The sequence below is a fragment of the Geotrypetes seraphini genome, chromosome 5, assembly GCF_902459505.1.
Source record: "Geotrypetes seraphini chromosome 5, aGeoSer1.1, whole genome shotgun sequence".
In the NCBI taxonomy this organism is placed as follows: domain Eukaryota; kingdom Metazoa; phylum Chordata; class Amphibia; order Gymnophiona; family Dermophiidae; genus Geotrypetes; species Geotrypetes seraphini.
Window position 1 is genome coordinate 132,813,509 of NC_047088.1, and position 26,896 is coordinate 132,840,404.

The 26,896-nt window shown below is 40.8% G+C and overlaps 1 protein-coding gene and 1 pseudogene across 6 annotated transcripts in view; one reads left to right on the forward strand and one right to left on the reverse strand.

Moving 5' to 3' along the window:
• Positions 1-26,896, forward strand: part of IQCA1 (IQ motif containing with AAA domain 1) — a 1,056,753-nt gene that overhangs the window by 469,963 nt on the left and 559,894 nt on the right. The gene's annotated exons all lie outside the window — the stretch shown is intronic.
• On the reverse strand, positions 15,304-24,197 carry LOC117360379 (annotated as a pseudogene).

Sequence of the window (26,896 nt, forward strand, 5' to 3'; positions counted from 1 at the left end):
GTAGGATCTGTAAAAATTAAGCATCCAGCAGACCACAGAGTCAAGTGTCCCCCAATTTCTGTTGCAGAGAGTATTAATAATGACGAACTTGGAGATAAGTCCAAAAGTGGGTTGAGGGCAAGGCCCACTGAGCCTGAACTTGAGCGAAAGTAGGGAACACCCCTCCCCCCAGGTACCACAGATCTTTCAGAGTGCTGTACCCCCTCTGCTCCCACAGCTGAAATCAAGATCGGCCAAGGCCCGGAGCAAACACTGTATTGCCAGTTAACTTCAAGAAGAGAGATGCCTTTGAAGTCTTCCACAGTTGTCTCCTCCACCAGTTCCATGCCATCTTAAAAGAGCCTCCCTAAACTCCAAACGGTCAAGAATGTAGGAGGTTTAACAGATTGTGCGGCTAGTCGAGGCCCAGAAGAGAATTTGGGGGAGAATTTGGCTAGTCGAGGCCCAGAAGAAGAAAGAGTGAAGCACATTGAGGACATTGACCTGAGACCGAAGCGAAAATTGAAGAAGGGAAAGTCAGCGATCCTAGTGGGAGACTCGATCCTTAGGCATGTGGACAGCCACATAGCAGGAGGGAGAGAGGACCAACTTGTGACCTGCCTTCCAGGAGCAAGAACCAAGGACATCGTGGACAAAATTGGAATGATCCTGGAAGGGGCGGAGACAGAAGAGACCGCTGTAGTGATCCACATCGGGACGAATGATGTCAGCAGGAGAGACTACAAAAGAAGCACGCTGTTAGAACAATTCAAGATTCTGGGAAGGAAGCTGAGGATGAGGGCCCAGAAGATGGTGTTCTCAGAGATCCTACCAGTACCGAGGGCAGTTGTGAAAAGGCAGGAGGAACTACAATCAATAAATACGTGGATGAGGAGATGGTGTGAGGAAGAAGGATTCCACTTCGTGAGGAACTGGATGGCGTTTTGGGGCAAGAGCAAGCTCTACAGGAAAGATGGACTGCACCTGAGCGTGGCAGGAACAAGACTCCTAGCAAACAACGTCAAGAGAGGAATAGAACAGGCTTTAAACTAAGAAGAAGGGGAAAGCTGACAGTTGACCAAGGGTCGACGATTCGGAAGACGGTATCCTGTGAAGATACTGAGGGGAAAAATGGCTGGGAAGAAACAAGGGACAAATTGCAGGAGTCGACTAACCCAGAAGAAGAGGTTATAATGTCTGCAGCAAGAGAAGAAAATAAGGACCGAAGCACAGGGAAAGGAAAGGAGGACAGCAAAATACCAGGATCTAAAGTGCGTATATGCTAATGCAAGGAGCCTAAGAAACAAAATGGGGGAACTAGAAGCCTTGGCCAACGCAGAAGACATCGACATCATTGGAATCTCTGAAACATGGTGGAATGAGGAAAGCAAATGGGATACAGCACTACCGCGATACAAGCTCTATCACCAGGACAGATCAGGACAAAAAGGAGGTGGAATAGCCCTATACATAAAAGAAGGCATACAATCCACAAGAATGGACACAGCAGAGACAGCCAACAAGCTGGAATCTCTATGGGTTAAAATACCGGGAAGAAAAAGGGCCTGAAATAAAGATGGGCCTATATTATTGCCCACCCGGGCAAACCGGAGATATCGATGAGGAAATGGTAGCCGAGATGAAGCGAGAATGCAAAAGCGTCAACACGGTTATTATGGGAGACTTCAACTACCCTGGGATAGACTGGAGTCTTGGAAGCTCGAAATGCACTAGGGAGACAAAATTCCTGGAAGCTACACAGGATTGCTTCATGGAGCAGCTTGTTAGAGAACCGACGAGAGGAAATGCAACTCTGGATCTAATCCTAAATGGGTTAAGGGGACCTGCAAAGGAAGTAGAAGTAGAGGGTCCGTTGGGAAACAGCGATCATAATATGATCAAGTTCAAGGTTGAGGTAGGAGTATCAAAAGGCAAGAGATCCATAGCAACAACCTTTAACTTCAGGAAAGGAAACTACAAAGCAATGAGGGAATTGGTAAGGAAGAAACTTAGGAACACTTCCAAAACATGGCTAACGGTAAATCATGCCTGGTCCTTCTTCAGGGACATGGTGAGCGAGGTGCAAAATCTGTATATCCCCAGATTCAGGAAGGGGTGCAAAAAGAATCAAACAAAAGACCCGGCGTGGATAACCAAAATAGTGAAAGAAGCGATAGGCAATAAGAAAAATTCATTCAAGAAATGGAAAAAGGACAAAACTGAGGGGAACTGGAAAGAGCACAAGAAACATCAAAAAGAATGTCACCGTGAGGTTCGGAAAGCCAAAAGAGAGTATGAAGAGAGGCTAGCCAGGGAAGCAAGAAATTTCAAACCATTCTTCAGATATGTTAAAGGGAAGCAGCCGGCTAGAGAGGAAGTGGGACCGCTGGACAATGGAGACAGGAAGGGAGTGGTGAAGGAGGAGAAGGTAGTGGCAGAACATGTTCTTCTCGTCTGTATTTACTAACGAAAACACGTCCAACATACCGGAACCTGAGCAATTCTTCAACGGAAGACGGGCAGAAAAATTAACATCCATAGAAGTGAGCCTTGAGGACGTTCACAGGCAGATAGAAAAACTAAAAACTGACAAATCTCTGGATCCATATGGCATACATCCAAGGGTTCTGAAGGAATTAAAGGAGGAGATAGTGGAACTACTGCAGCAAATTTGCAACTTATCCCTGAAAACAGGCGAGATCCCGGAAGATTGGAAGATAGCCAACGTTACGCCCATCTTTAAAAAGGGATCAAGAGGTGACCCGAGAAACTACAGGCCGGTAAGCCTGACTTCGGTTCCGGGGAAAATGGCAGAAGCACTGATAAAAGAAAACATCGATCAACATTTTGAAAAACACGAACTTCTGACAACCAGCCAGCATGGTTTCTGCAAGGGAAGATCGTGTCTAACAAACTTATTGCACTTCTTCGAAGGGATCAACAAACGGATGGACAAAGGAGACCCCATAGACATCATATATCTAGATTTCCAAAAAGCCTTTGACAAGGTGCCCTATGAATGTCTACTCCGGAAACTGAAGAACCATGGGGTGGAAGGAGACGTACATAGATGGATCAGAAACTGGTTGGAGGGTAGAAAACAAAGGGTAGGAGTGAAGGGCCACTACTCTGACTGGAGGAGGGTCACGAGTGGTGTCCCGCAGGGCTCGGTGCTCGGGCCGCTGCTATTTAATATTTTCATAAATGATCTAGAAACAGGGACGAAGTGCAAGATAATAAAATTTGCGGACGACACCAAACTATTTAATGGAGCTCGGACTACAGAGGACTGCGAAGAATTGCAAAGGGACTTGAACAAACTAGAAGAATGGGCGGCGAGATGGCAGATGAAGTTCAACATTGAGAAATGTAAAGTATTACATGTGGGGAGCAGAAACTCGAGGTACAACTATACAATGGGAGGGATGTTATTGAATAAGAGTACCCAGGAAAGGGACTTGGGGGTAATGGTGGACATGACAATGAAGCCGTCGGCACAGTGTGCAGCGGCCGCTAAGAGAGCGAATAGAATGCTTGGTATAATCAAAAAGGGTATTACAGCCAGAACGAAAGAAGTTATTTGGAATACTGCGTCCAATATTGGTCGCCGTACCTTAAGAAGGATATGGCGTTAGTCGAGAGGGTTCAGAGGAGAGCGACATGTCTGATAAAAGGTATGGAAAACCTGTCATATTCTGAGAGATTGGAGAAGCTGGGTCTCTTTTCCCTGGAGAAGAGGAGACTTAGAGGAGATATGATAGAGACTTATAGGATCATGAAGGGCATAGAGAGAGTAAAGAGGGACAGATTCTTCAAACTTTCTAATAATAAAAGAACAAGAGGGCACTCAGAAAAGTTGATAGGAGACAGATTCAAAACAAATACTAGGAAGTTCTTTTTTACCCAACGTGTGGTGGAAACCTGGAATGCGCTTCCGGAGGACGTAATAGAGCAGAGTATGGTACTGGGGTTCAAGAAAGGATTGGACAGATTCCTACTGGAAAAGGGGATAGAGGGGTATAGATAGAAGATTACTGCATAGGTCCTGGACCTGGTGGGCCACCCTGTGAGCGGGCTGCTGGGCACAATGGACCTCGGGTCTGACCCAGCAGAGGCATTTCCTATGTTCTTACGCACTAAGCAGCAAACCACCCCCTCGGAGTGTGTTGAGAATAGCCTGCCCATCCCTGAAAACGTATTTGTATAAGAAATTTCTAACTGATAACTGAAAGATGATGTATCTATTAAGAACTTTCTGGTTGATGACTGAATGTTGATATTTACTGACTTTTTCCTATGTTATTATTGTTTACTAGTGTTTAAGCCTGTTAGATTAACGGGTGCTAGAATATATGTGCAGATTTAGGCTTTTCTTTTCTTTCTTTCTTTTTTTTTCTTTCTCTCCCCCCTATCCAGTGACACCCCTTCCCTGCTCCCCCTGTCCAGCAGTAGCCCTTCTCCCTTGCTTTTATCTCTCCCCCTGTCCAGTAGTACCCTTTCCCTGCTCCCCCTATCCAGCAGTAGCCCTTCTCCCTTGCTTTTACCTCCCCCTGTCCAGTAGTACCCTTTCCCTGCTCCCCCTGTCCAGCAGTAGCCCTTCTCCCTTGCTTTTACCTCCCCCCCTGTCCAGTAGTACCCTTTCCCTGCTCCCCCTGTCCAGCAGTAGCCCTTCTCCCTTGCTTTTACCTCCCCCCTGTCCAGTAGTACCCTTTCCCTGCTCCCCCTGTCCAGCAGTAGCCCTTCTCCCTTGCTTTTACCTCCCCCCCTGTCCAGTAGTACCCTTTCCCTGATCCCCCTGTCCAGCAGTAGCCCTTCTTCCTTGCTTTTACCTCCCCCTGTCCAGTAGTACCCTTTCCCTGCTCCCCCTGTCCAGCAGTAGCCCTTCTCCCTTGCTTTTACCTCACCCCCTGTCTAGTAGTACCCTTTCCCTGCTCCCCCTGTCCAGCAGTAGCCCTTCTCCCTTGCTTTTACCTCCCCCGTCTAGTAGTACCCTTTCCCTGCTCCCCCTGTCCAGCAGTAGCCCTTCTCCCTTGCTTTTACCTCCCCCCCTGTCCAGTAGTACCCTTTCCCTGCTCCCCCTGTCCAGCAGTAGCCCTTCTCCCTTGCTTTTACCTCCCCCCCTGTCCAGTAGTACCCTTTCCCTGCTCCCCCTGTCCAGCAGTAGCCCTTCTCCCTTGCGTTTACCTCCCCCCCTGTCCAGTCCTGCTTTTACCTAACCATATTCAAGATCCCATTTCCCCTTTACCTTATCTATTTCCGTCTGGCGCTGTTGGGATTTGGGCTCCGGGGGAACTGGCTTCTGCATCGTTTGCCGACGCACTCTGGCGCGGGGCCTCTGCTGTGCTGCGGGGAGCTGGTTTGGCCACACTGCATCTGTGGAGTTCGTTGTCCGGGCCGCGGGAGGAGTAGGTTGTGTGTGGGAGCCGACAGGATAGCGCCGTGGCTCCCTTCGTCCCTTGCTGCCCCACACCCCCGCACCCCCTTCCCTTCACGCGGTCCGGTTGACACATTTTTGGGTTTGAGGGTGCCGGGTGTCTTCTCTCACGATTGAGCCTGTGTCGGAAGCCTTCTCCGATGCAGGAGCAGCTCGTGGGAGGAGCCATTGTGGCGTGTTCTTTTAAAATAAACTCCGGACTGCGCAAGGTGGAGAGCAGGCAGGCCACTGGCACAGCTAGGCGCGCATGCGCACTCCTACCTGCAAGAGACCTACAGCTCACGGAAAACCGGCGCATGCAGGTGGGAGTGCGCATGCACTGCTAGAGCTTTATTATATTAGATTAATGTCTCCTTAAGTTACGTTTTGTTAACCAGGGGAATGGCCCGGTATATAAGGCTAAAGATTAGATAATACGAAGCAAGGCCACCACATTGTAAAGGTGTAAATCAGGGAGATTAAGACCCGCCATCCTTGTGTCCAGCCCCAATTTACTATAGCTAGTGTGGACTCATTTGTTTCACCAAATAAAGGAAGATATAATAGATCAAAATACCTGTTCATCCTTATTAGCGATCCAAATAGGAAGAGTTTGCAAGGGTACAGGATTTTGAGCATAAGCACCATCTTAGTCAGGGCCGGCAATTCTCTCCATTTCACACACAGTGCCTTAACAGTCTCTATGTTATGTAGGGCATTATACTCATATATGAGCTTGAGGTTCGGGCTCAGAAACTCCCCCAGATATCTCATCGCCTTCCTAACCGGGGGAATATTTAGAGTAGTTTGCCAGGCCTCCCGTTTGGTGGTACCCAATGGCAGAAGCACAGTTCACTTTCAGCATGGAAATTGTGCCAAAGGAAGTGACCATGTCCAATGCCCGATCCAAATCCTCAGAGGACCATTCAACATACAACAAGATATCATCAGCAAAAAGATTGATGCGGCTTTCCTGATCCTCAAGCTTAATGCCTCTGATAAGCGAGTCCTGCCAGATTCTAATCGCCAATGGTTCTTTAGCGAGCACAAAGAGAAGAGGGGACAACAGACAGCCCTACTGGGTCCCTCTACCCAAAGAAAAAGTGTCTGTGAGATGACCGTTCACTAACAATCGGGCCTGCGGCCAGATATATATGAACTGCAAATACACTCAAGGAGCTATCCTGCTATCCCATATTTGGGCAGGACACAAAACAAATACTGCCACAAAATGCTCTCAGAAGCCTTCTCCATGTCCAGTCCTGCTATAACCACCATACCCCCAGTCCCCTGCACCGAGTACAATGCCATCATGGTCTGGGCGAGGTTCATGGATGCATACTGGCCCGGGATGAACCCCACTTGATCCTTATATATCAGCATATATAAAAAGGTGTTCAATCGCTTGGCTAGAATCGCAGCCAGGAATTTGGCATCTTGATTAAGAAGGGAAATTGGGCGATAAGACCCTACCTGCTGGGGGTCCTTACTGGGCTTAGGCAGAAGAACCACATGGGCCATGTTAGGATTCCCTAGGGCCTGCACCAAATCCAGTGTGTTATATGCTGCCCCGAGAGCAGGTGAGATCAAATCAGATAGAAGTTTATAATACTCTGGCCCAAAAACATTGGAACCTAGTGCTTTTGCCAACTTTAGCGCTTTTATATCTGCCTGCATTTCCACACTAGTGATAGGCACGTTTATCATTGCGAGCTGGTCTGTCGTTAACTGAAGGAGATCCATATCTCTAAAGCAAGCATCCCTGTCAGATTCCTGAAAGTCCCGCTGGGAGTACAGTTCCTCATAGAAGCGGACAAATTATTGCCTAAACTCCTGCTCCTGGGTATGCCTAGTTCCCTGAGCATCTTTGATAGACAAAATGACCCGCTGCTTCCTATAGGGGCAGACTAAATTAGCTAAGAGGTGTCCAGTCTTCCTGCCCCAGCAATAGAGCTTATACTTTTAATAATAAAGATCCTGGACAACTTTCTGAGTTAGTAGAGAGTCTATACTGCATCAGAGGTCCTTCAATCGGGACCTGTCCTCGATGGTCATAGTCACGAAGTGTTTCTTGCACAATATCTGAAACTCGTTAGTGATTGTCAAGAGATCCGCCTCATGCATTTTCCACTTTCTGGAGACATAGGCTATGATGAATCCTCTAACTACCACTTTGAAAGCGTCCCAGAACACTACCGGGTCTACATCCTCAGTCTGATTATTGTGACAATAGTCCATCCATTGTTCCTGAAGATAAATCTGAAACTCCATATCTTGATATAAATAACTCTCAACAATACCACCAAAATAAGCTAGATATATTAAATAGTTACTATACCATAAATATAATCATATCATAACACTTAAATATTTTATTAAATAGAACATTTACAATATTATCATATCACACATACTAATATCTCATACCCGCACAGAGCCATTCCAATTCATAGAAATACTAAAATAAGTCATTTAAAAAAGTGTTTCACCATCTGGATACTCTGAATACTGTGCACGTTGAAAAGCAAAGCAGAGAGGGTACAATATAACATAACATAACATTGTGCTTAATAACCGCGTAACCATAAGTTCAACGCAGTTTACAAAAGATTATAAACAGTAAACATAGTCTAGAAGATAGGAATAAGTTAATTGACCAAATACTTAGAAAAGAGATAAGTCTTCAACTGTGTTCTAAAATTTTATAAGAGTAAGCTGTAAGCAACAATGGTCGGAATTATTTGTCATGAGAAGCTACCTGAAACGCTAAAGTATGATTGAGAAATTTCTTACTTTTATATCCCTGTACAGGGGGGAAATTAAACAGAGCATGGGATTTCCTGCTATGTTTGTATGAAGCTATGGAAAATCTATTAACCAAATAGGGAGTTGCTGTTCCGTATAAAGCCTTATAACAAAAGCAACCCAGCTTAAACAGTACCCAGGCCTTTACCCGGGCCTCCATTGGCAGCCAATGCATGGTCCTACTTCTTCAGACCGTAAATCAGTCTGACTGCTGTGTTCTGTATCAGTAGTAATCTTGCCAACTCTTTCTTAGTGATTGTCAGATAGACAATATTACAGTAATCAAGGAGACTCAGTGGTAACAATTGAACCAAAAGTCTAAAAGTAGAGAATTCAAAATATGGTCTGATTGTTCATAGTTTCCATTGGGTATAATAACTTTTGTGTACCACTGCATCTATCTATCTAACCACTGGTATGAGGAAAACAGGATACTAAATCATTTATTCGCCTGCATGACTCTGTTACTCAGATAGGTTCGACTATCCAAAAAGCCCCTAAAACCATTTTAGGATATTCCCAAATATACCAATTTCATCCAGGCATCTTATCAAAATTTTATGGTCGACAAGATCAAAGGCATTACTGAGGTTAAACTATAAGATCAGAACACTCACGCCTCTGCTGAATAGGCGATGAAAATAATCAAGCAAAGATGCCAGTACAGTCTCTGTACTATGGCAGAAACGAAAACTGGACTGTGAAGCACGCAAAATATTAAATTTATCAAGGTAATTTGTTAATTCAGTGTTCACCAGGCCTTCCAATAGTTTAACAAAGAAGGGTATATTTGCTATAGGTCTATAATTACAAACAAGGGTTAAAGATTCCCTTGAACTATTGGTGTAATTATAATATGTCCTAACTCCATGGGAAATATACCATTTTGTAATAAGAAAGTAACCCAGTTAAAGACTTTTTTTAATTCTTGGGGTGCCAATTGTAAAATGATTGGAGGACAATTGTCCAAAGGACAATGAGATTTTACATATTTAGGGGCAAATTCTATAAACAGCGTCTCAATTGTAGGCCTACATTGTAGTCTTATGAGCTGTGCTGTTTGTTTGTAGCCTCTTCTTAGAGTTTTTGTGACTAGGATCCTATAAGACCCCTGAGGAAGGCATTTTATTTTGCCGAAACACAGCCTGTGTTGGGTCATTTATATTGTATACATTATTTGGTTTCTATCCTGTCGGTCATTTGTGACCGCATACACTCTTTGTGGGTTGTTTTTAAGTTATTTGGACGCTTATTAAACTACAAACTGGTACATCTGATCTTTTGTTCCACAATCTTTTTGTCGTTTTGCTGCTTCATTTCCTTTGTAGAACCTATTGGATCGACTTGGCCAGGCTCAGTATCTGACCACCACTGACCTAACCAAGGAATATTGGCAAATTGCTCTGACTGCTAACGCTAAACCCCAAACAGCATTTAGTACCCCCTATTGAGTAGCGGCGGGGGGTTGCCAGGGCCAGGAGGGTTTGGGCTCCCTCCTGGCCTGCTTGTTCTCGGCGGGGGGAGGGGGGGGCACGATCGCCTTGCGGCAAGAGGGCTTGGGTTCCCTCTTGCCCCGATATCGGCAGGGAGTCGGGGAGTCGGCGGGGCAAGAGGGCTTGGGCTCCTTCTTGCCCTGAGGTTGTCGGGGGGGGGGGGTCGCGGCTGCCGCGGGGCAAGAGGGCTTGGGCTCCCTCTTGCCCCTATGTTGTATGTGTGTGGGGGGGGGTGATGCATCGCGGTAGGAGAGATGCCTCATCTCCCTTACCGTGATGCCATCACTCCTCTACCGGAACTGCCGCGACCTGCAGCAGGAGAGATAGGGCATCTCTCCTGCCGCGGGTCACGGCAGTTCGGGTAGAGGAATGATAGCATTGCGGTAGGGGAGATGAGGCATCTCTCCTGCCACGATGGTTGCGGTAGGTCGGTTGCTGGGCCGCTGAACTGATCGCGCCAGCGGCCATCAGCTCAGCGGACCCTTTTTCGGCACTTAGACCTGGTTTGACTACGTCTAAGTCAAAAAGGTCTAAGTGCCGACTAGGCAACCTGTTAATGTTTTCGTTATACCTGTTGTACGCCTAGGTGTAGGTTAGCCCACCTCCCGCCCACTGCCCACCCTTTCCCCTCCTCTAAACACACCTTTTTTCTCTCTGTGCATCTAGAGGCAGGGGAAAGGCCTAAGCTGTTTTTAGATACGTCTAAAAACCAGCTTTGCTTATGGGTATTTGGACGATCAGGCTTCTTGATCCTCCAAGTAGCCATTTAGGACACTTTTTAGACGTTTTATTTTTTTGATTATTATCCCCATAGTTTTTAAAGTCATATTGTTGTTTACATTAATTTCTGAATATGCATAAACATATTATAACAAATCCAATACTCTTTTTATCATTCTCGAAAAGGTGAAATCAAAACCCCTTGTCTGTGTCAGACGACACACTTGCTTTGGAAAACTGCCAGTTTCAAGTTTCACTGACACATAGACTCAGAAGCCCCAGACCCCTTCCTATGCTGGTGGGCCTCTCTAAGACTGGTACAGCATTTCTGATTCTAACTATTTCCAGATGTTGCCTCTTATTCCTCCTTAAAAGTTTCTTCAGGGTTAAAATATATAAAATATGTTTTTCAAAACCTACTCTCATGTTTAGTATACCTTCACACATCATACATCATTCATTCGGGGCCCCATTCACACACAACATGGTATATTGCATTCATACTTAATACATGTTATACCCCATTTTGGGATATGTAAACGAATAAAGTTTCTAACCAGCTCAAGCATATCTGGTATCAATTAGACTATGAAACTCAAGGCAGGAAAACCTGAACAAAGAAAATCAGAGAGAACAAAGAAGACAGAAAAACAGAACCCAAAATGGAGTTCTTAATACAAGATGGAGTTCTTAATCCCTCTAGAAGTATGTTACCCATTACCTGATTTTCTCTATGATTCTTGCCTACCTAACACCTTACACAAATAGTGAATTCCCCTTTTCCTATGCTTTATATCGATTTCCTGGTCTTATGTTTATCATCCTGACTTTTTCAAAGTTTTAAATGTGTTTGCATGTTGTCACACCCCTAGCCTTAAAGCTCGGTTTGTGCCAGGCTGGGGTTTGTCTAAACCTATCCCAGCAGTCAGAAGAGCTGATTAAGGTGACAAGCCAGAGGGAAAGAATAGGGAAAGTGGTTCATTTCCCTTTAAAGCTCAGTTGGCTGAGCTCCAGAGAGTGGAGGATGCTGAGCGTAACAGCCTGGAACAGCCTGAGATCACTCCCACTTCTCCTACTAACTCTCAGCTGCAGAAGCTGATTGCTGCTCCTAAGAGAGTTAGGCAAAGGCTGCAGGCTGGCCCTCCCCCTCAGAGAACTGGGCGTGCCCGGCTAAACGTAATAGAAGCTGCTCTGAGGGGAAGGAAGGCAGTCTGCCCTGAGCCAGCTCAGGAAGGAGGTGTCCAGGACAAGGCTCCTGACCCTCACTGCTCTACTGACGTGGAGATGTTAGATTTTGATCCTGACCCTGGGACTAACCAGCCAGCAGAGCTTGAACCTATGGATTGCCAGGAAACTGCTGATATTCCTGAAGGTATGCCTATGGAAGAATAATAGGTTACATGTTTGTGGGACTTTTTTGTCTTCCTGCTCAGGTGAGCAAATTGTTTAGACTGCTTCTCAGCAGCTGTTCGCAGTTGAGGGAAGAAGGAGAGCAGTGCTGAACTTCTCCCTTTAAGGGAGCCTGAAAGGAAAAAAAACAACGTTTTTTTTATCGAAGAAATCTGCATTGTTAAGTTTATATTTTGTGTTTTGAATGCTGAAGAATGAGGAAGTAAGTTTGGGGAGAATCCACTGTACAACTGGATGGGTTTGTGGGGCCATTTGGGCATTCTGTTATAACAGAAATATTTTTGTGGATTTGCTTACTCCCCTCCCCCACCAACTCCTTTGGAGCTGGCTGGGGCCAAGCCTACTTACCTCTCAGGCTTGGACACAGCACTACATACAGTGCTAATAGCAGTCGTAGCTAACTGTCTGACTTTAAAGATTACAACATTATTTTGGAGAGTTATCTCTCGGCATCTGACAGCAAGTATTTTGCAATGTGTTTTATGTTACTTACCTGGATAAAGGTGAGAGCTGAGACTTAATTATTTTTCATCAGCTTTGTTTTGTTTTGGGAACTTATATTGATGACTTGGAGTCCAGACTGAATGGAAGTTGGCTCCCAGTATAAGCCCACAATAAAGTGATTGTTGGCATGAACTATAAACTGACTCTTTTGGATTTTTGTTTCATGCTTTATGAATGAACATTGAGACCAGCAGGACTTCCAACTTTATGGAAGCACGTCAGAGGTGAGCTATAGTGTGCACTGACCGGAGCCTAACATATTCACAGGCGCCGGCATCGCCACAATGTATATAAGACCCTCTGATCAGGACTAGGAAGGTCTCTTTTTATGCCCTGCTAACTCTTCTGCGTAGTATGCGCCAACTCAGGCCTCTTCAGCCCCCTCTTGGCCGTCAAGACATTTATGGCGAAGGCGAACACACCTAGGCCCGGTTGGATGTCACTTGTCATTCTTTCTTCTGCAAGGGTGCTTTGGACAGGACTAATCCCCTATGGATCAAAGTAAAGTTGAGGTCTACTGCTGCAAACATATGTCTGAGGCCAATTAAACAGGACAGATTCAATAAAGAACCAGGAAAACACAATTCTCAGGCTTAACAGTAGCCTAGAGAGAGTCTTACCCATGGTATGCTTGATTTCTTAAGTGGGAAAGCAAGCAATCCCATCCACTGTCCTAGATAATACCCTTTAAGTAATTTGTGTAAGTTGCTGGCTAAAGCTAAACCATATAGGAAACTTACCATTCAAATGGCAGGTACAAAGGCAGTGTATGTTCTAATCCAAGTACAATAGCCATAGAGCAGAACAGAGACTAAACCTGCTTCTGTTCTTTTATTTATAGAGGCATCAATGAAACTCTAGTACTTTTGAAGTATAAAAATCAGAAAATGTAAATAAAGTATAGCTAAGAGAAAGATAGAATCTTATATATATATTAAACATATCTAAATCCCTAGATTTCCCTAAATTAAGAGAACTCCAATATTACCAAACTTAGAACTTGTCCCTATACCCAGAAGTGTCTGGCATAGTAACCTAGAATTAAATCAATAAGATGTAAAATAATGCAGCTTTAAGAAACCCAAATATATGTGCCTAATATGTAAATTTAACCCATGTGCAGATAATGCACTCAGTGAGTATATAAAAGATATAATTTTTATTTTTCTGTGTGTGGTGCAAGAACTCATTTCTCAAATTTAAATTAAAATCATTAAAAGAACTGGTGATGTCAGCAGTTAAACCCAATAAGAGATGCTGTCACACTGTGTGACAAGCTTAGAACCTGTCACAGTACATAGAATACAGCAATATGAAGTAAAATTTAAAATACAGGATAAACAAAAAGTCTTTTTCTGAGAACAATGCATGAGGACCTTGATAAAGAAAATACAATAGCTAACAAGATGTCATAATGAACCTATTGGATTATGCAAAAGCATAATTACAGTTCAGAAGCCTAATTCAAATGAAGTGACTTAAAGTAAAGTGGTTTAAGATAAAGTCATTTTTTTCAAAATCTTATGAGTCCAGAATGTCTTTGCAAATATTTTAGCATCTTGTAAGGTCAGAGTCTCTGAATTAATTTAAAATGAACTGCATAAGGGCTTTAGAGTTCATGCTGAAACATTTTGAAGGTAATCTTGTCTGTTATTGAAGCTTGTCTTCTCTGTAACTATGGAACTGCTACCACATGGGGGAAAGTGTATGGTTGCTTTCTTTATTTGTCCAAGGGAATGGAAAACATGCTGTCTGTAGAGAGAACCTGTGAAATGCGAACTGCTACGGTTGAAAAATAAGCACATAATTAGAGAACACAGGACTGAACTGAAATTCCCTCCTAAACTCAGGCTTGGATTCTCTGTGCTCTTCAAATACAGCTCTAGAGGTGGAATATGGTACTGCTCCTCTCCCTCATAGGGCAGTCGATGTGGGCACTGTAAGGAAAGCACATACACATTAAGAATAGAGAACAAAGAGAAAAGAGCCTGGTGCCCCCCCCCCCTGCAGACAGGACTAACCCCTGCTAGTCTCTGCAGCGGAGAGCCACAGCCTCTGAGCTGAACTGTTGAAAGCAACAGCAGTTGAAAATGACTCATATGGGGTCCTGGAGCTGAAATACAAAACACAGAGTAAATAAAATGTTACAGAGTCCTGTAATACCAAGTATGGCCACAGGATAATTGAAAATGCAGACCCACTACCTAAGGAACATAATTAAACTTTCTGCTAGCACAAAAGAATTATTCTCAATCCATATTCTGTATCAGATTCCTATCCTGAAGCGCTTACTTGCAAAAATTTAAACTAAACTTCGGCTCATGACTCCACCTCATTATTTATCCTATACTTCAATTTTCAGAAAAAATATGGGTACTTAACCTCTAACTTTGTTAGTCTTTTACTTTAAACTCCCCAGTTTAATTTTAAAGTATACTTAAAATGTGATTAATTCCTAAGCATACATTCAGGCAATACACAATTTTAAAATACTTTATAAACCATGCAAGGGCACAAAAATTCATATTCAAAACTAATTAGAACAATGGGATAGAAATACAAAGACAGGGATTTTTTTTTTATTTTTCTTCATGCACTGCTTCGCTTGCTCACAAAAACAATCTTTCTTTTAAGCATGGTATCTGTTTTTTTGGAATAAATATTTTTCTTTTCACAAAATTATTCTTTCATACATGCCCAAGTCCAGCATATTACTTTCTTCCTCACTGATTCCAGCTATGGTAGTCCTTTTAATCAGGTCATTAACACATATCACAAACTTTCTTTTTTTTAAAGTCATTTAACCTTTATTTCTCAATTCACATCTTTACCTTACATGCAAATATGGAAGTCACAGGCTTAACAGATTTTAAATAACTACAGTAAAGTGCTGAACTATCAAACCTTTGAATGTAACTCTAGTAAAGATAGTTTTAAGACCCCTGACCACCATGCACATGCATGCTACTTGGTGCAGCTTATGCCAGATGAGAGATTTCAGAAGCTTAAGCCAATATTGTACCAGCAATTACCATTCACTCCTGCATATCCAAAGCTTCCTAACAATTACAGTATTTTACAAAGTTTTGCTTTTAACAGCTGTTAACAAAAATCTCACTTTTTCAACATTTTATAAAGAGGGAAAGGCATAATGTAACAAAAATAAACTTTAACATTAAGATAAACTACTTCATGATATACAAATCCCCAGCCTTTTCAGATTAAGCTGAAGTGTGAACTGTACAGCGACTACATTAGTCTACTTCTTCCATTCGTGATGTGTCATCATCTCCTTCAAGTGGTGGCATGTCTTCTGTTGCAGCCGGACTTGACTCTTCTGCAGTACCCTCATCTTCATCAATGCCAAGACCAAGTTTTATCATCCTATAGATGCGGTTAGCATGTGTCTGTGGACCCTCCAAACTGAAGCCTGAGGACAGGAGTGCTGTTTCATAGAGCAAGATAACTAGATCTTTCACAGACTTGTCATTCTTGTCGGTCTCTGCTTTTTGTCTTAATGTTTCAACAATCGAATGGTCAGGGTTTATCTCAAGATGCCATGTAACCCATTGTAGAATTATCTCTCAGTGCTTGAGCTTTCATTATTCTTTCCATGTTAGCAGTCCAATCATATGTACTTGTTACAATACAACATGGGGAAGTCACCAATCGATTGGAGACAGCAACCTTTTCAACTTTCTTTTCCAGTATGTCCTGCATGATCTTTGACAAGGGTCATTGACGCCATTTGTGAAAGCTTCAGGTTTGAAAATAATTATACATGCAAAATGACACCAGCGCAAGGTTTTAAAAATTATAACCAAGATTTATTGAATTATTGTTTCTATTTTTCCATTATTAGATCAAAAGAACAGCATCATTGCTTAACGATTGCGCTAATGGGAGATCGTTAGAGGTGCCAAAATACTGGCCTTCTCCTAACGGTCTCGTATTCATATCTCATTTCATTCTATTATATAACTTTTGGTTTAGTGACATCATCAAGTTTGACGACCAATAACATTTCCCCAAAGAGGTGGTCTTAAAAGTTTAGACAAAGGAAAATAAATCCCTCCATGTTTCCATGTTTAAAGTTTAGAACAGTACATTTGATTTCTGAATTAACATTATAACATATTCAAAAGAATTCTATAATTATTAACATGGTGCTGAGAAATGCTCAGCCCTAAAGGAAAAAACTCTTCCTAAGCTGACAGGTTCAAACTGCATAGCCTTACACAGAAACCTTACTCTGGAGGAGGAGGGGGGGTTAAGTCCCCCTCTCCTCTCCCTGAAGCGTGGGCTTCCAATGCCCCCCTTCTTCCTATTCTTGAGACTGAGACTAATTACTTCCAGATGCTGCCTTAGGATTTTCCTTAGTGTTTCTTCAGGTTTAAAATATATAAAATATGTTTTTCAAAACGTATTCCTTTTGTTCAACATAGTCACAGCCATCACTCCAGTCATATTCATTTATACTTTGCTTCATTCACTCTTTGCTTGGCCAAGCTTTTCCATTCAATAAATCATAATTTTCATTCAAAACTACATCCAATTCAGTTTGAGACACGTTATCCTTCTTTACCAGTCTAAAGCAAGCACATCTGGTGTTACGAGGCTGGGAGCGGGAAAAACTCAGAGAGAACAAAGAAGGCAGAAACTAGTCACTGGTAAACACAAAGAACCCAAAATGGATTCCATGTAATCCTGATTTCCACCATGATTTGGCTCAACAGCAAAGTACATACACAGATATTATTATGCTTTCCCTTATATTAATCCTTAGTGTGTTTTTCTCTGGCCTTAGCTACATTATATTTAAATTTTTATTCACCTGTTTTTCCATACGCTTCTATTTGGGCGTGGTCCTTAACTGACACAGATGTTTGTATCTAACTAGAATTACCCAGAATCATACGAAAAACTGGCCTTTTGTAGAAAAAAAACTCCACAAAAAATACTGCACTTATCATGTCCTAACATCCATTCCCATTTCCGTCCCATAACCAGCGCTGGCCACGAGACACTACTCAATCCCCTCTTGAATATTACTGAATTTATGAAGTAATATTCAGAATTGAGCTCATGGTCTTATCTGTGGCGCTGGGGTTTACTCAGGGTACGGTTCTTCTTATGGATCAGTGTGTGTCTGTGCAAGTATATTCTTTTAATGCCAATTAGATAGCAAAAGCCAGAAAAATGTACTACCTAGGCCTGCAGAGGCAGGTGCCTAGAAAATCTTACCCAAAGCGTACTTGAATTCTCTAGTGAGAATGCAAGCATATCCCATCCACTATTCTAGATGAAACCCATTCAAGTGTACATTTATGTAAGTTGCTGCCTAAGCCATATCCTATAGGAAACTTACCATTCCAGTGATAGTTAGACAGTGTCTGTTCTAGGTGCAAGTACAGTCCTAGAGCAGAGACTAACCTAGTGTCTGTTGTTTTATTCATAGAGGTATTCATGAAACTCCAGTACTTTTGAAGTTAAAAAGTCAGAAAATTTAGAGAAAGTATAGTTACAGAAAAATAGAACCCTAGATTTCCCTAAGATAAAGAGAACCTCAGTATTATCCAACTCAATTAGTCCCTATGCTCAAAAGTGTTATGTTATAAAACCTTGGAATTAAATCAATAAAGTGTAAAACAATGCACAGTGTTAAGAAAACCAAATATATGCTTAATATGGAAATGTAACTCATGTGCAGATAATGCACTAAATTTAAATTAAAATCATTAAAAGGACTGATGATATCAGCTGTTAAACCCAATTAAACAATATTGTGGCACTGTGTAACAGCTTAGAAGCTGCCACTGTATATGGAAATACAGTAATATGAAATAAAATTTAAAATACAGAATAAACAAAATATTTTCTGAGAACAATGCATGTACAGTTGTTTACACAATATCATAATAAGCCTATTGAATTATGCAAAAGCATAATTAAAGTTCAGAAGTCTAATGCAAATGAAATGATTTAAAGTAACGTGGTTTAAGATAGTCTTTTTTTTTTCTTTCAAAATTTTTTTATGAGTCCAGAAATGTCTTTTGCAAATAGTGTGAGCAACTTGTAAGGTCGGAGTCTCTAAGTTAATTTCAGTGAAATTTAAATCATGGCTTTAAAAAGTTCATGCTGCAACGTTTTCATAATTCAAGCTTGGCTTTTCTGTAACTATGGAACTGCTTTTTCTGTCTTTCTTTCTGTTGCCCAAGCACTGCTACAACTGAAATATAAGCACAGCTAATTAGTGGAACATAGACAAAGGAACACTGAAATTCCCGCCGAAAATTCAGCTTCGGAATTTTTCTCTGTTCTCCACAGCTCTAGTGGTGGAATGTGGTACTGCTGATCAGTGTAAATCCTGGAAGGAAAGCACATGTTCATTAACAAAAGAACAAAGAAAAGAAACACATGAAACGTTTTCCCCTCTGCAAACAGTGCTAGTTCTTGCATCGCAGAGTCTGTGTTGAATTGTTGAAAAGATTCAAAGGAAGTTTCTTAACTAAAACACAAAACACACAGATTAAATAGACTTTTTTCAGGGTCCTGTGGTACCAAATATGGCCACAGGAAAATTTAAACATGCAGACACATTCTCTACATGGTAAATTAGACTTTCTTTTTTCCTAACACCAGGGAATTATTCTCAATCCATATTCTATATTAGGTTCCTATCCTGAAGAGCTTACTTGTAAAAAGTAAGCAAAATTCAATTCCGAATTCATCCACTTACATAAAAGTTTATTATAATTGTTCATATCCGGTAACAAGGTTAACAAGCCCTTTGTTTCACATATATTTTAATTTTCAAAAACATATAGGTACTTAACCTCTATTTTTGTTAATCTTTTTATTTTAAACTGCCCAAATTTAATTTTAAAATGCATTTAAATTTAATTACTCCCTAATCATACATTTCGGACAATGCACAAGTTTAAAAATACTTTATAAACCATGCAGGGGCACAAAAATTCATATTCAAAACTAATTTGAAACACTGAGATAAAATACAAAGGCAGGAATTTTTTTCTCATGCACACTTCGCCTGCTTACAAAGACAATATTTCTTTTAAGCATGGTATCTACCCTTTGGAATCCATCTTTTTCTTTTTCACAACATATTCTTTCACTGTTAAGTACCTTCCCAAATCCAGTAGATTTTTACACTTCCATCTTCCCTATGAACCTTCTCCTCATCTTCTGCCTGATTCCCACTTAAAATATCCCTTATAATCAGGTCATAATTCATAGCACATCCTTCCTTAACACGTCTCACAAAACTTTCTTCCACATTCTTGTACGTTCTACTTCCTGCTTTAAACAGCCAGATATTAAAACTTTCTTTTTCTTTTCACTTAACCATCTCGTTTAAATATCACTTTCCAATTCCTTCTGATCCTACAGTTCTGTTCTTCCAACATTCTTATAATCTTTTTAAAATATAAAGAAATAAGGGGAAAATTCAGAACGTCTGTTTTTTTCTCTAGAATGCATTCGTTTACATAGCCCTAGGCTACAAACAGCTCTGAAACTACTGATCTACATTGCAAAAACTCTTTTGAACTTAAATCAACATACGCAAACTTTCTTTGTTTCTTGAACATCAAAAACAACTTTGAATTAACTTCAAGTGCCTTACTAAACAATGAGAAATTCACAAGAACTTTTCCCCAGCATACCGGCTGATCGGAACTCCAAACAGCATGCATTTCCCTGTGTATGCTCGTAAAGTTTTCATTCTAAAAATCCTCCTGCTGCTAACAAGGTAATTGCAAGTCACTACATTTGAAATCCCTCTGCTAGCTAATATTTACAACAGCATAAATCGATACCTGTGTTTGAAAAATATCTCAGCAGTTCGGACAAAGAAAATCTCCATGCTGTGGAATTTCCCTCCTCCTCTTTCCTCCCCCTTCCCCTCTGCCTGGTAGTGAACAAAGGAGAAGCTCAAAAAGCCCGCCTACCAGCTCACGTGATAGCTCTGTGGAAGGCATCGAGGGAGGAAAAAGGTGGGGGTGAAAATCCCCCATTTGCAGCCCGCTCTTTCAAACAAAGGAACAGCATAGAGCGAGAGGACTTTTTACTCTAACGAGACGCCATTAACTTTTCTTTTGCAGAGACCAAAAAAAGTTAATTCAGAAAGACAAAGAGACAGAGAGACAGAAACTGGAGTTTAGAAAGACAAAGCTACCAGTTAGCTTTACTTCAGACAGGCATGGAAAATGCACTGAGGGAGAAGACGGAGGAGGGGTGACTAGCAAGGGGAAACTTTTTTCCAAACAAAGTCAGTTTTCTTTTTTAAAGAGAGAGAAAAATTTAGTTCAGAGACAAAGCTTAGACACACAGCAGGAAAATATATTTTTTTTCTCTTCAAACTCAGTAACTTCTGTTAAATCAGCATGTGTAGCTTACTTCAGACAGCAAAAACTTGCCGGTTTTCTCACATTCACAGAGGAGACCTGCTCTCTACTGGGCACTTTTACCTTAAAATTTTTTCTTTCACATAACTTACTTTACATTAACGTCACTACACACATATCATACATTAATTTACATATGTACAAGCATGCTCCTTATTGTTAAATATTTTTTTTTAATTATTTTTTATTATTATTATTATTTTTTATTTTCTTTAAACAGGCGTATACTCACTTTTCCATTTTTTCCAGTCCCATTTTATCTCTAATTGTCGCCATATTTCCTGTGCAGCCAGTCACCTGTCATCGATTGATAACGGACTAACTTTTGTTGCACAACCATGCGAAATCTCTAGAGTTCCTAGAGTTTCTATGAATAACCTAAACTTTTTCAAGGCGTCAAATTAGATCCGAGGCACGGCACCAATTGAGCAAGGGTCATTGACGCCATTTGTGAAAGCTTCAGGTTTGAAAATAATTATACATGCAAAATGACACCAGCGCAAGGTTTTAAAAATTATAACCAAGATTTATTGAATTATTGTTTCTATTTTTCCATTATTAGATCAAAAGAACAGCATCATTGCTTACCGATTGCGCTAATGGGAGATCGTTAGAGTTGCCAAAATACTGGCCTTCTCCTAACGGTCTCGTTTTCATATCTCATTTCATTCTATTATATAACTTTTGGTTTAGTGACATCATCAAGTTTGACGACCAATAACATTTCCCCAAAGAGATGGTCTTAAAAGTTTAGACAAAGGAAAATAATCCCTCCATGTTTCCATGTTTAAAGTTTAGAACAGTACATTTGATTTCTGAATTAATATTATAACATATTCAAAAGAATTCTATAATTATTAACATGGTGCTGAGAAATGCTCAGCCCTAAAGGAAAAAACTCTTCCTAAGCTGACAGGTTCAAACTGCATAGCCTTACACAGAAACCTTACTCTGGAGGAGGAGGGGGGGTTAAGTCCCCCTCTCCTCTCCCTGAAGCGTGGGCTTCCAATGCCCCCCTTCTTCCTATTCTTGAGACTGATTCTAATTACTTCCAGATGCTGCCTTAGGATTTTCCTTAGTGTTTCTTCAGGTTTAAAATATATAAAATATGTTTTTTCAAAACTTATTCCTTTTGTTCAAGATAGTCACAGCCATCACTCCAGTCATATTCATTTATACTTTGCTTCATTCACTCTTTGCTTGGCCAAGCTTTTCCATTCAATAAATCATAATTTTCATTCAAAACTACATCCAATTCAGTTTGAGACACGTTATCCTTCTTTACCAGTCTAAAGCAAGCACATCTGGTGTTACGAGGCTGGGAGCGGGAAAAACTCAGAGAGGACAAAGAAGGCAGAAACTAGTCACTGGTAAACACAAAGAACCCAAAATGGATTCCATGTAATCCTGATTTCCACCATGATTTGGCTCAACAGCAAAGTACATACACAGATATTATTATGCTTTCCCTTATATTAATCCTTAGTGTGTTTTTCTCTGGCCTTAGCTACATTATATTTAAATTTTTATTCACCTGTTTTTCCGTACGCTTCTATTTGTTTGTATCTAACTAGAATTACCCAGAATCATACGAAAAACTGGCCTTTTGTAGAAAAAAAACTCCACAAAAAATACTGCACTTATCATGTCCTAACATCCATTCCCATTTCCGTCCCATAACCAGCGCTGGCCACGAGCCACTACTCATCTTGCATAAAATTTCAAACTTGGCTTTTTTCTCCTCCTGTTTTTTCTTCTCATATTCATCTTCAGGAAGCTCTAAGCCTTCTTTAGTCACAGATACCAATGTTTTGCCTTCAAATTCTTTTATCTGCTGCACACAGTATTCATCAATGGGTTCTATCATATAGATAACCTCTAAGCCATGCTTCCGGAGCTGCTCCACAAATGCAGAGTGTGCCACTTGCTCTTTAGTTTCACCGGTGATATAATAAATGTGTTTCTGGTTTTCCTTCATGCATGTGCAGTAGTCTTTCAATGATACCATTTCTTCACCAGATGCAGAAGTATAATATCTTAACAACTCAGAAAGTTTCTTCCTGTTCTGAGAATCTTCATGGATCCCAAGCTTAATATTTTTAGAGAACTGTTCATATAACTTTTTGTAGTTTTCTTTATCTTCTGCTAATTTGGTGAAGAGTTCTAAGCACTTCTTGACCAAGTTCTTCCTGATAACCTTTAAGATCTTGCTTTGCTGCAGCATTTCACGGGAAATATTAAGAGGCAAGTCTTCAGAATCCACAACACCTCTAATAAAGTTCAGATACTCTGGTATAAGTTCCTCACAGTTGTCCATAATAAATACTCTACGCACATACAGCTTAATATTATTTTTTTTCTTTCTGTTCTCAAACAAAACAAAAGGTGCACGTCGTGGGGCAAAGAGCAGGGCACGAAATTCCAGCTGGCCTTCTACAGAAAAATGTTTCACTGCTAAATGATCCTCTCAGTCATTAGTTAGGCTTTTGTAGAATTCTCCATATTCTTCATTAGTAATGTCATCTGGGTTTCTGGTCCAAATAGGTTTTGTTTTATTTAGTTTTTCCTGATCAATGTATTTCTCCTTGATTTTTTTCTTCTTCTTTTTATCACCATCTTTCTTTTCATCCTCTTCCTCATCAGAACCAACATCTTCAATCTCTGGTTTCTCTTCTGTTTTCTCTTCCTCTTTTTCTTCCTTTTCCTCTTCTGCTTCATCATCACTTACTTCTTTGTCACGTTCCTTTTCCACAAAAAGTGTTATTGGATAGCCAATGAACTGAGAATGCTTCTTCACAATTTCCTTGATGCGCTTGTCTTCTAAGTATTCTGTTTGATCTTCTTTTAGATGCAGGATAACCTTTGTACCCCGACCTAAAGGTTCACTATTATCTATTCGGACAGTAAATGATCCACCAGCTGAAGATTCCCAGGCATACTGCTCATCATCATTGTGCTTGGTGATAACTGTTACCTTCTCAGCAACCAAATAGGCAGAATAAAAGCCAACACCAAACTGGCCTATCATAGATATATCAGCACCAGCTTGCAATGCTTCCATGAAAGCTTTGGTTCCAGATTTAGCAATAGTACCAAGGTTGTTAATCAAATCTGCCTTGGTCATACCAATTCCAGTATCTATTATTGCTTGTTGGGAATAAGGTCAATCTTCAGCTCTTTACCAGAATCCAGTTTGCTTGGATCTGTCAAACTCTCATATCTTATTTTATCAAAAGCATCAGATGAATTGATTATCAGTTCCCTCAAGAAGATTTTCTTGTTTGAGTAGAAGGTATTTATGATCAGAGACATCAGCGGAGCAATTTCAGCCTGAAAGGCAAAAGTTTCCACATCTTCCTCCATTGTGGAATCTTGAGGTGAAGTCTCTACTTCTTCTGGCATCTTATCACACTGCTGTACTACTCCAATAATGGCTCACACACTTACGTATCAAGTGACAGTTTAAGGGAGCGTCTTATGACAATTATATACTGCTGGTACCAAACAAAACGCCTCAGACTTTCCAGAAGCGTCTGGAATGTTCAGGGACAGTGAAGAAACCATATCACAAACTTTCTTACTGCATAATCCACCTCGTTCAATATCACATTCTGATTCCTTACTTGCTCGACAAATACTATTTGTCTAAAATCACATTCCTTATTCTCTTTCATCTGTCTGAAAACACTTTTTCAATTCTTTCTAGACCTACATTTGCCGTCCCCTCTTAAAACTTAAAAATACAGGAACAAGATAAATATATTCCCTGAAATCTAAATATCCCTTCTTTAACACAGCTGACAAACTTGCTCTTGTTATTTTTTCCATGCTTTTAATCAGAGGTTTGCAGATACTTTGTACCTTCTAAAAGTGAATGAGCCCTGTAAATACAAACAGCTTACTGCTATTGTTCGAAACACAGCAGGGATCACTAGCTATGCAAGACTTTCCGGTCTTTCAACATGCTGGCTTCAGCGTACTGAATTAAAAGTTTAATCAGAGGCATGCCATATGCTTGTCCCCTTTTAACTTAAATCAGTATATTCAAACTACGTAAGCTTTTCTTTTTCCTGCTGCATCGGAAACAAATTTAAACCACATACATAAGGTTCTCATGCCTTGCTAAACTACCAGTTCTCAATAAAACCTTTTAATATGCAAACAAACTTGCTCTGAGACTTCTCAAAAAAGAATCCTTTGTTCTAACTCAGCCATGCAATCCTCTGTTTATCCTACATACTGCCATTAAATTAGCCAGAGAGTACTGAGCCCCTCTGGATCCTTGTATTCTCACATTCTTGATTTCATTGCAAGCTATTACATTTTAAAATTCCTCAACAGACTAGTATATAAACATACTTTAAGCAAATACCTGCTGAAAAGTCCTGGAACTCAAGACAAAGGAACTCCATGCTTCTCCATTCCCCCCTCCCCTCTTCCTCCTAGAGAAAAGGGGGGGCTTTCAAAAAGCCCGCATTCTATCTCACGTAATAGACACTGTGGAAGGCATTAAGGAGAGAAGGAGGAGGGAGTGAAATCCCTCTCTCAGAGGCATGCCCACCCCTTCAGACAAAGAGATCTAAAGAGTGGGAATTTCCTTCCAATTGAAAACCAGATAGCATTTTTTTTTTCTTTCCTCTCTTTCACAGACTCCGTAACTTACTTCAGACATGCAGCTCAACTCAGCAGAGAAAAAAACAGATCTAAAAGATGCCACAACTGCAGGCTTTTTCCTTTTTTCTTGTCTTTACAGAGGAGAAGCAACCTGGATCGCAGCAAAAAAAAACAAAACCCAGGACCCACGCTTGCCTCTCCCCTGGGTTTTTTCTTTTTTTTTCACATTAACATATACTTTCTTATCATAACCTCACAAACCTCCCCTATCTTTACACTCTAATTACATGTGAATTACATGTTAATTACATCTAATGACATCTAATTACATCCTTGTAGTTCATGACGTTAATTTTTTCTTGTTTCTGTTTATCTTTTCCCTATTATCATACAAAGAAAATATGCATGCTTACTTATGGTTTCACAACTTTCTATACCGTCTTCTATAGGATTCGCAAAATCTGTTATTCTGATAACAGATCATCTTTTGTTCCACATTCCAAGGGAAACTGTTGTCCACCAAAGTTTCAATAGGAAAACACACCAAGAGCGTAATATACGCAGAGTCCCTTCGTGGTCGCCAATTAAGCAGGGTAATTTGACACAAGCGCATTCTAAAGCGGCAGTCCCATCTGGGTCGCCATTTAGAGCAGACAGGTTTGCTCATAGGTGGGTAAAAAGTACATGGAAAATGACACATGATGAAAATTTTTTTAAAATAGTTATTCGTTTATTAATTGCCATAATGATCCTCAAAAGCTTGTTTGCGTCACCGGGAGATCTTTACAGACGCCAAACGCTGGCCTTCTGACAAAGAATCTCAACCTGATAATTCGTTGCTCCCCAATATGTACCTTTTGTCCTGCATGACATCATTAGTTGTCAGCCAATCCACTAACAGAGGCTGTCCTTAGCTTTGGACAAAGGAAATTCCTTTACAAGTTTTTTCAAACTCAAAGACATAGTTTTTAAAGTCATATTTTTGTTTACATTAATTTCTGAATATGCATAAACATATTATAACATATCCAATACTCTGTTTATCATTCTCGAAAAGGTGAAATCAAAACCCCTTGTCTGTGTCAGACGACACATTTGCTTTGGAAAACTGACAGTTTCAAGTTTCACTGACACACAGACTCAGAAGCCCCAGACCCCTTCCTATGCTGGTGGGCCTCTCTAAGACTGGTACAGCATTTCTGATTCTAACTATTTCCAGATGTTGCCTCTTATTCCTCCTTAAAGTTTCTTCAGGGTTAAAATATATAAAATATGTTTTTCAAAACCCACTCTCATGTTTAGTATACCTTCATACATCATTCATTTGGGGCCCCATTCACACACAACACGGTATATTGCATTCATACTTAATACATGTTATACCCCATTTTGGAATATGTAATCGAATAAAGTTTCTAACCAGCTCAAGCATATCTGGTATCAATTAGACCATGAAGCTCAAGGCGGGAAAACCTGAACAAAGAAAATCAGAGAGAACAAAGAAGACAGAAAGACAGAACCCAAAATGGAGT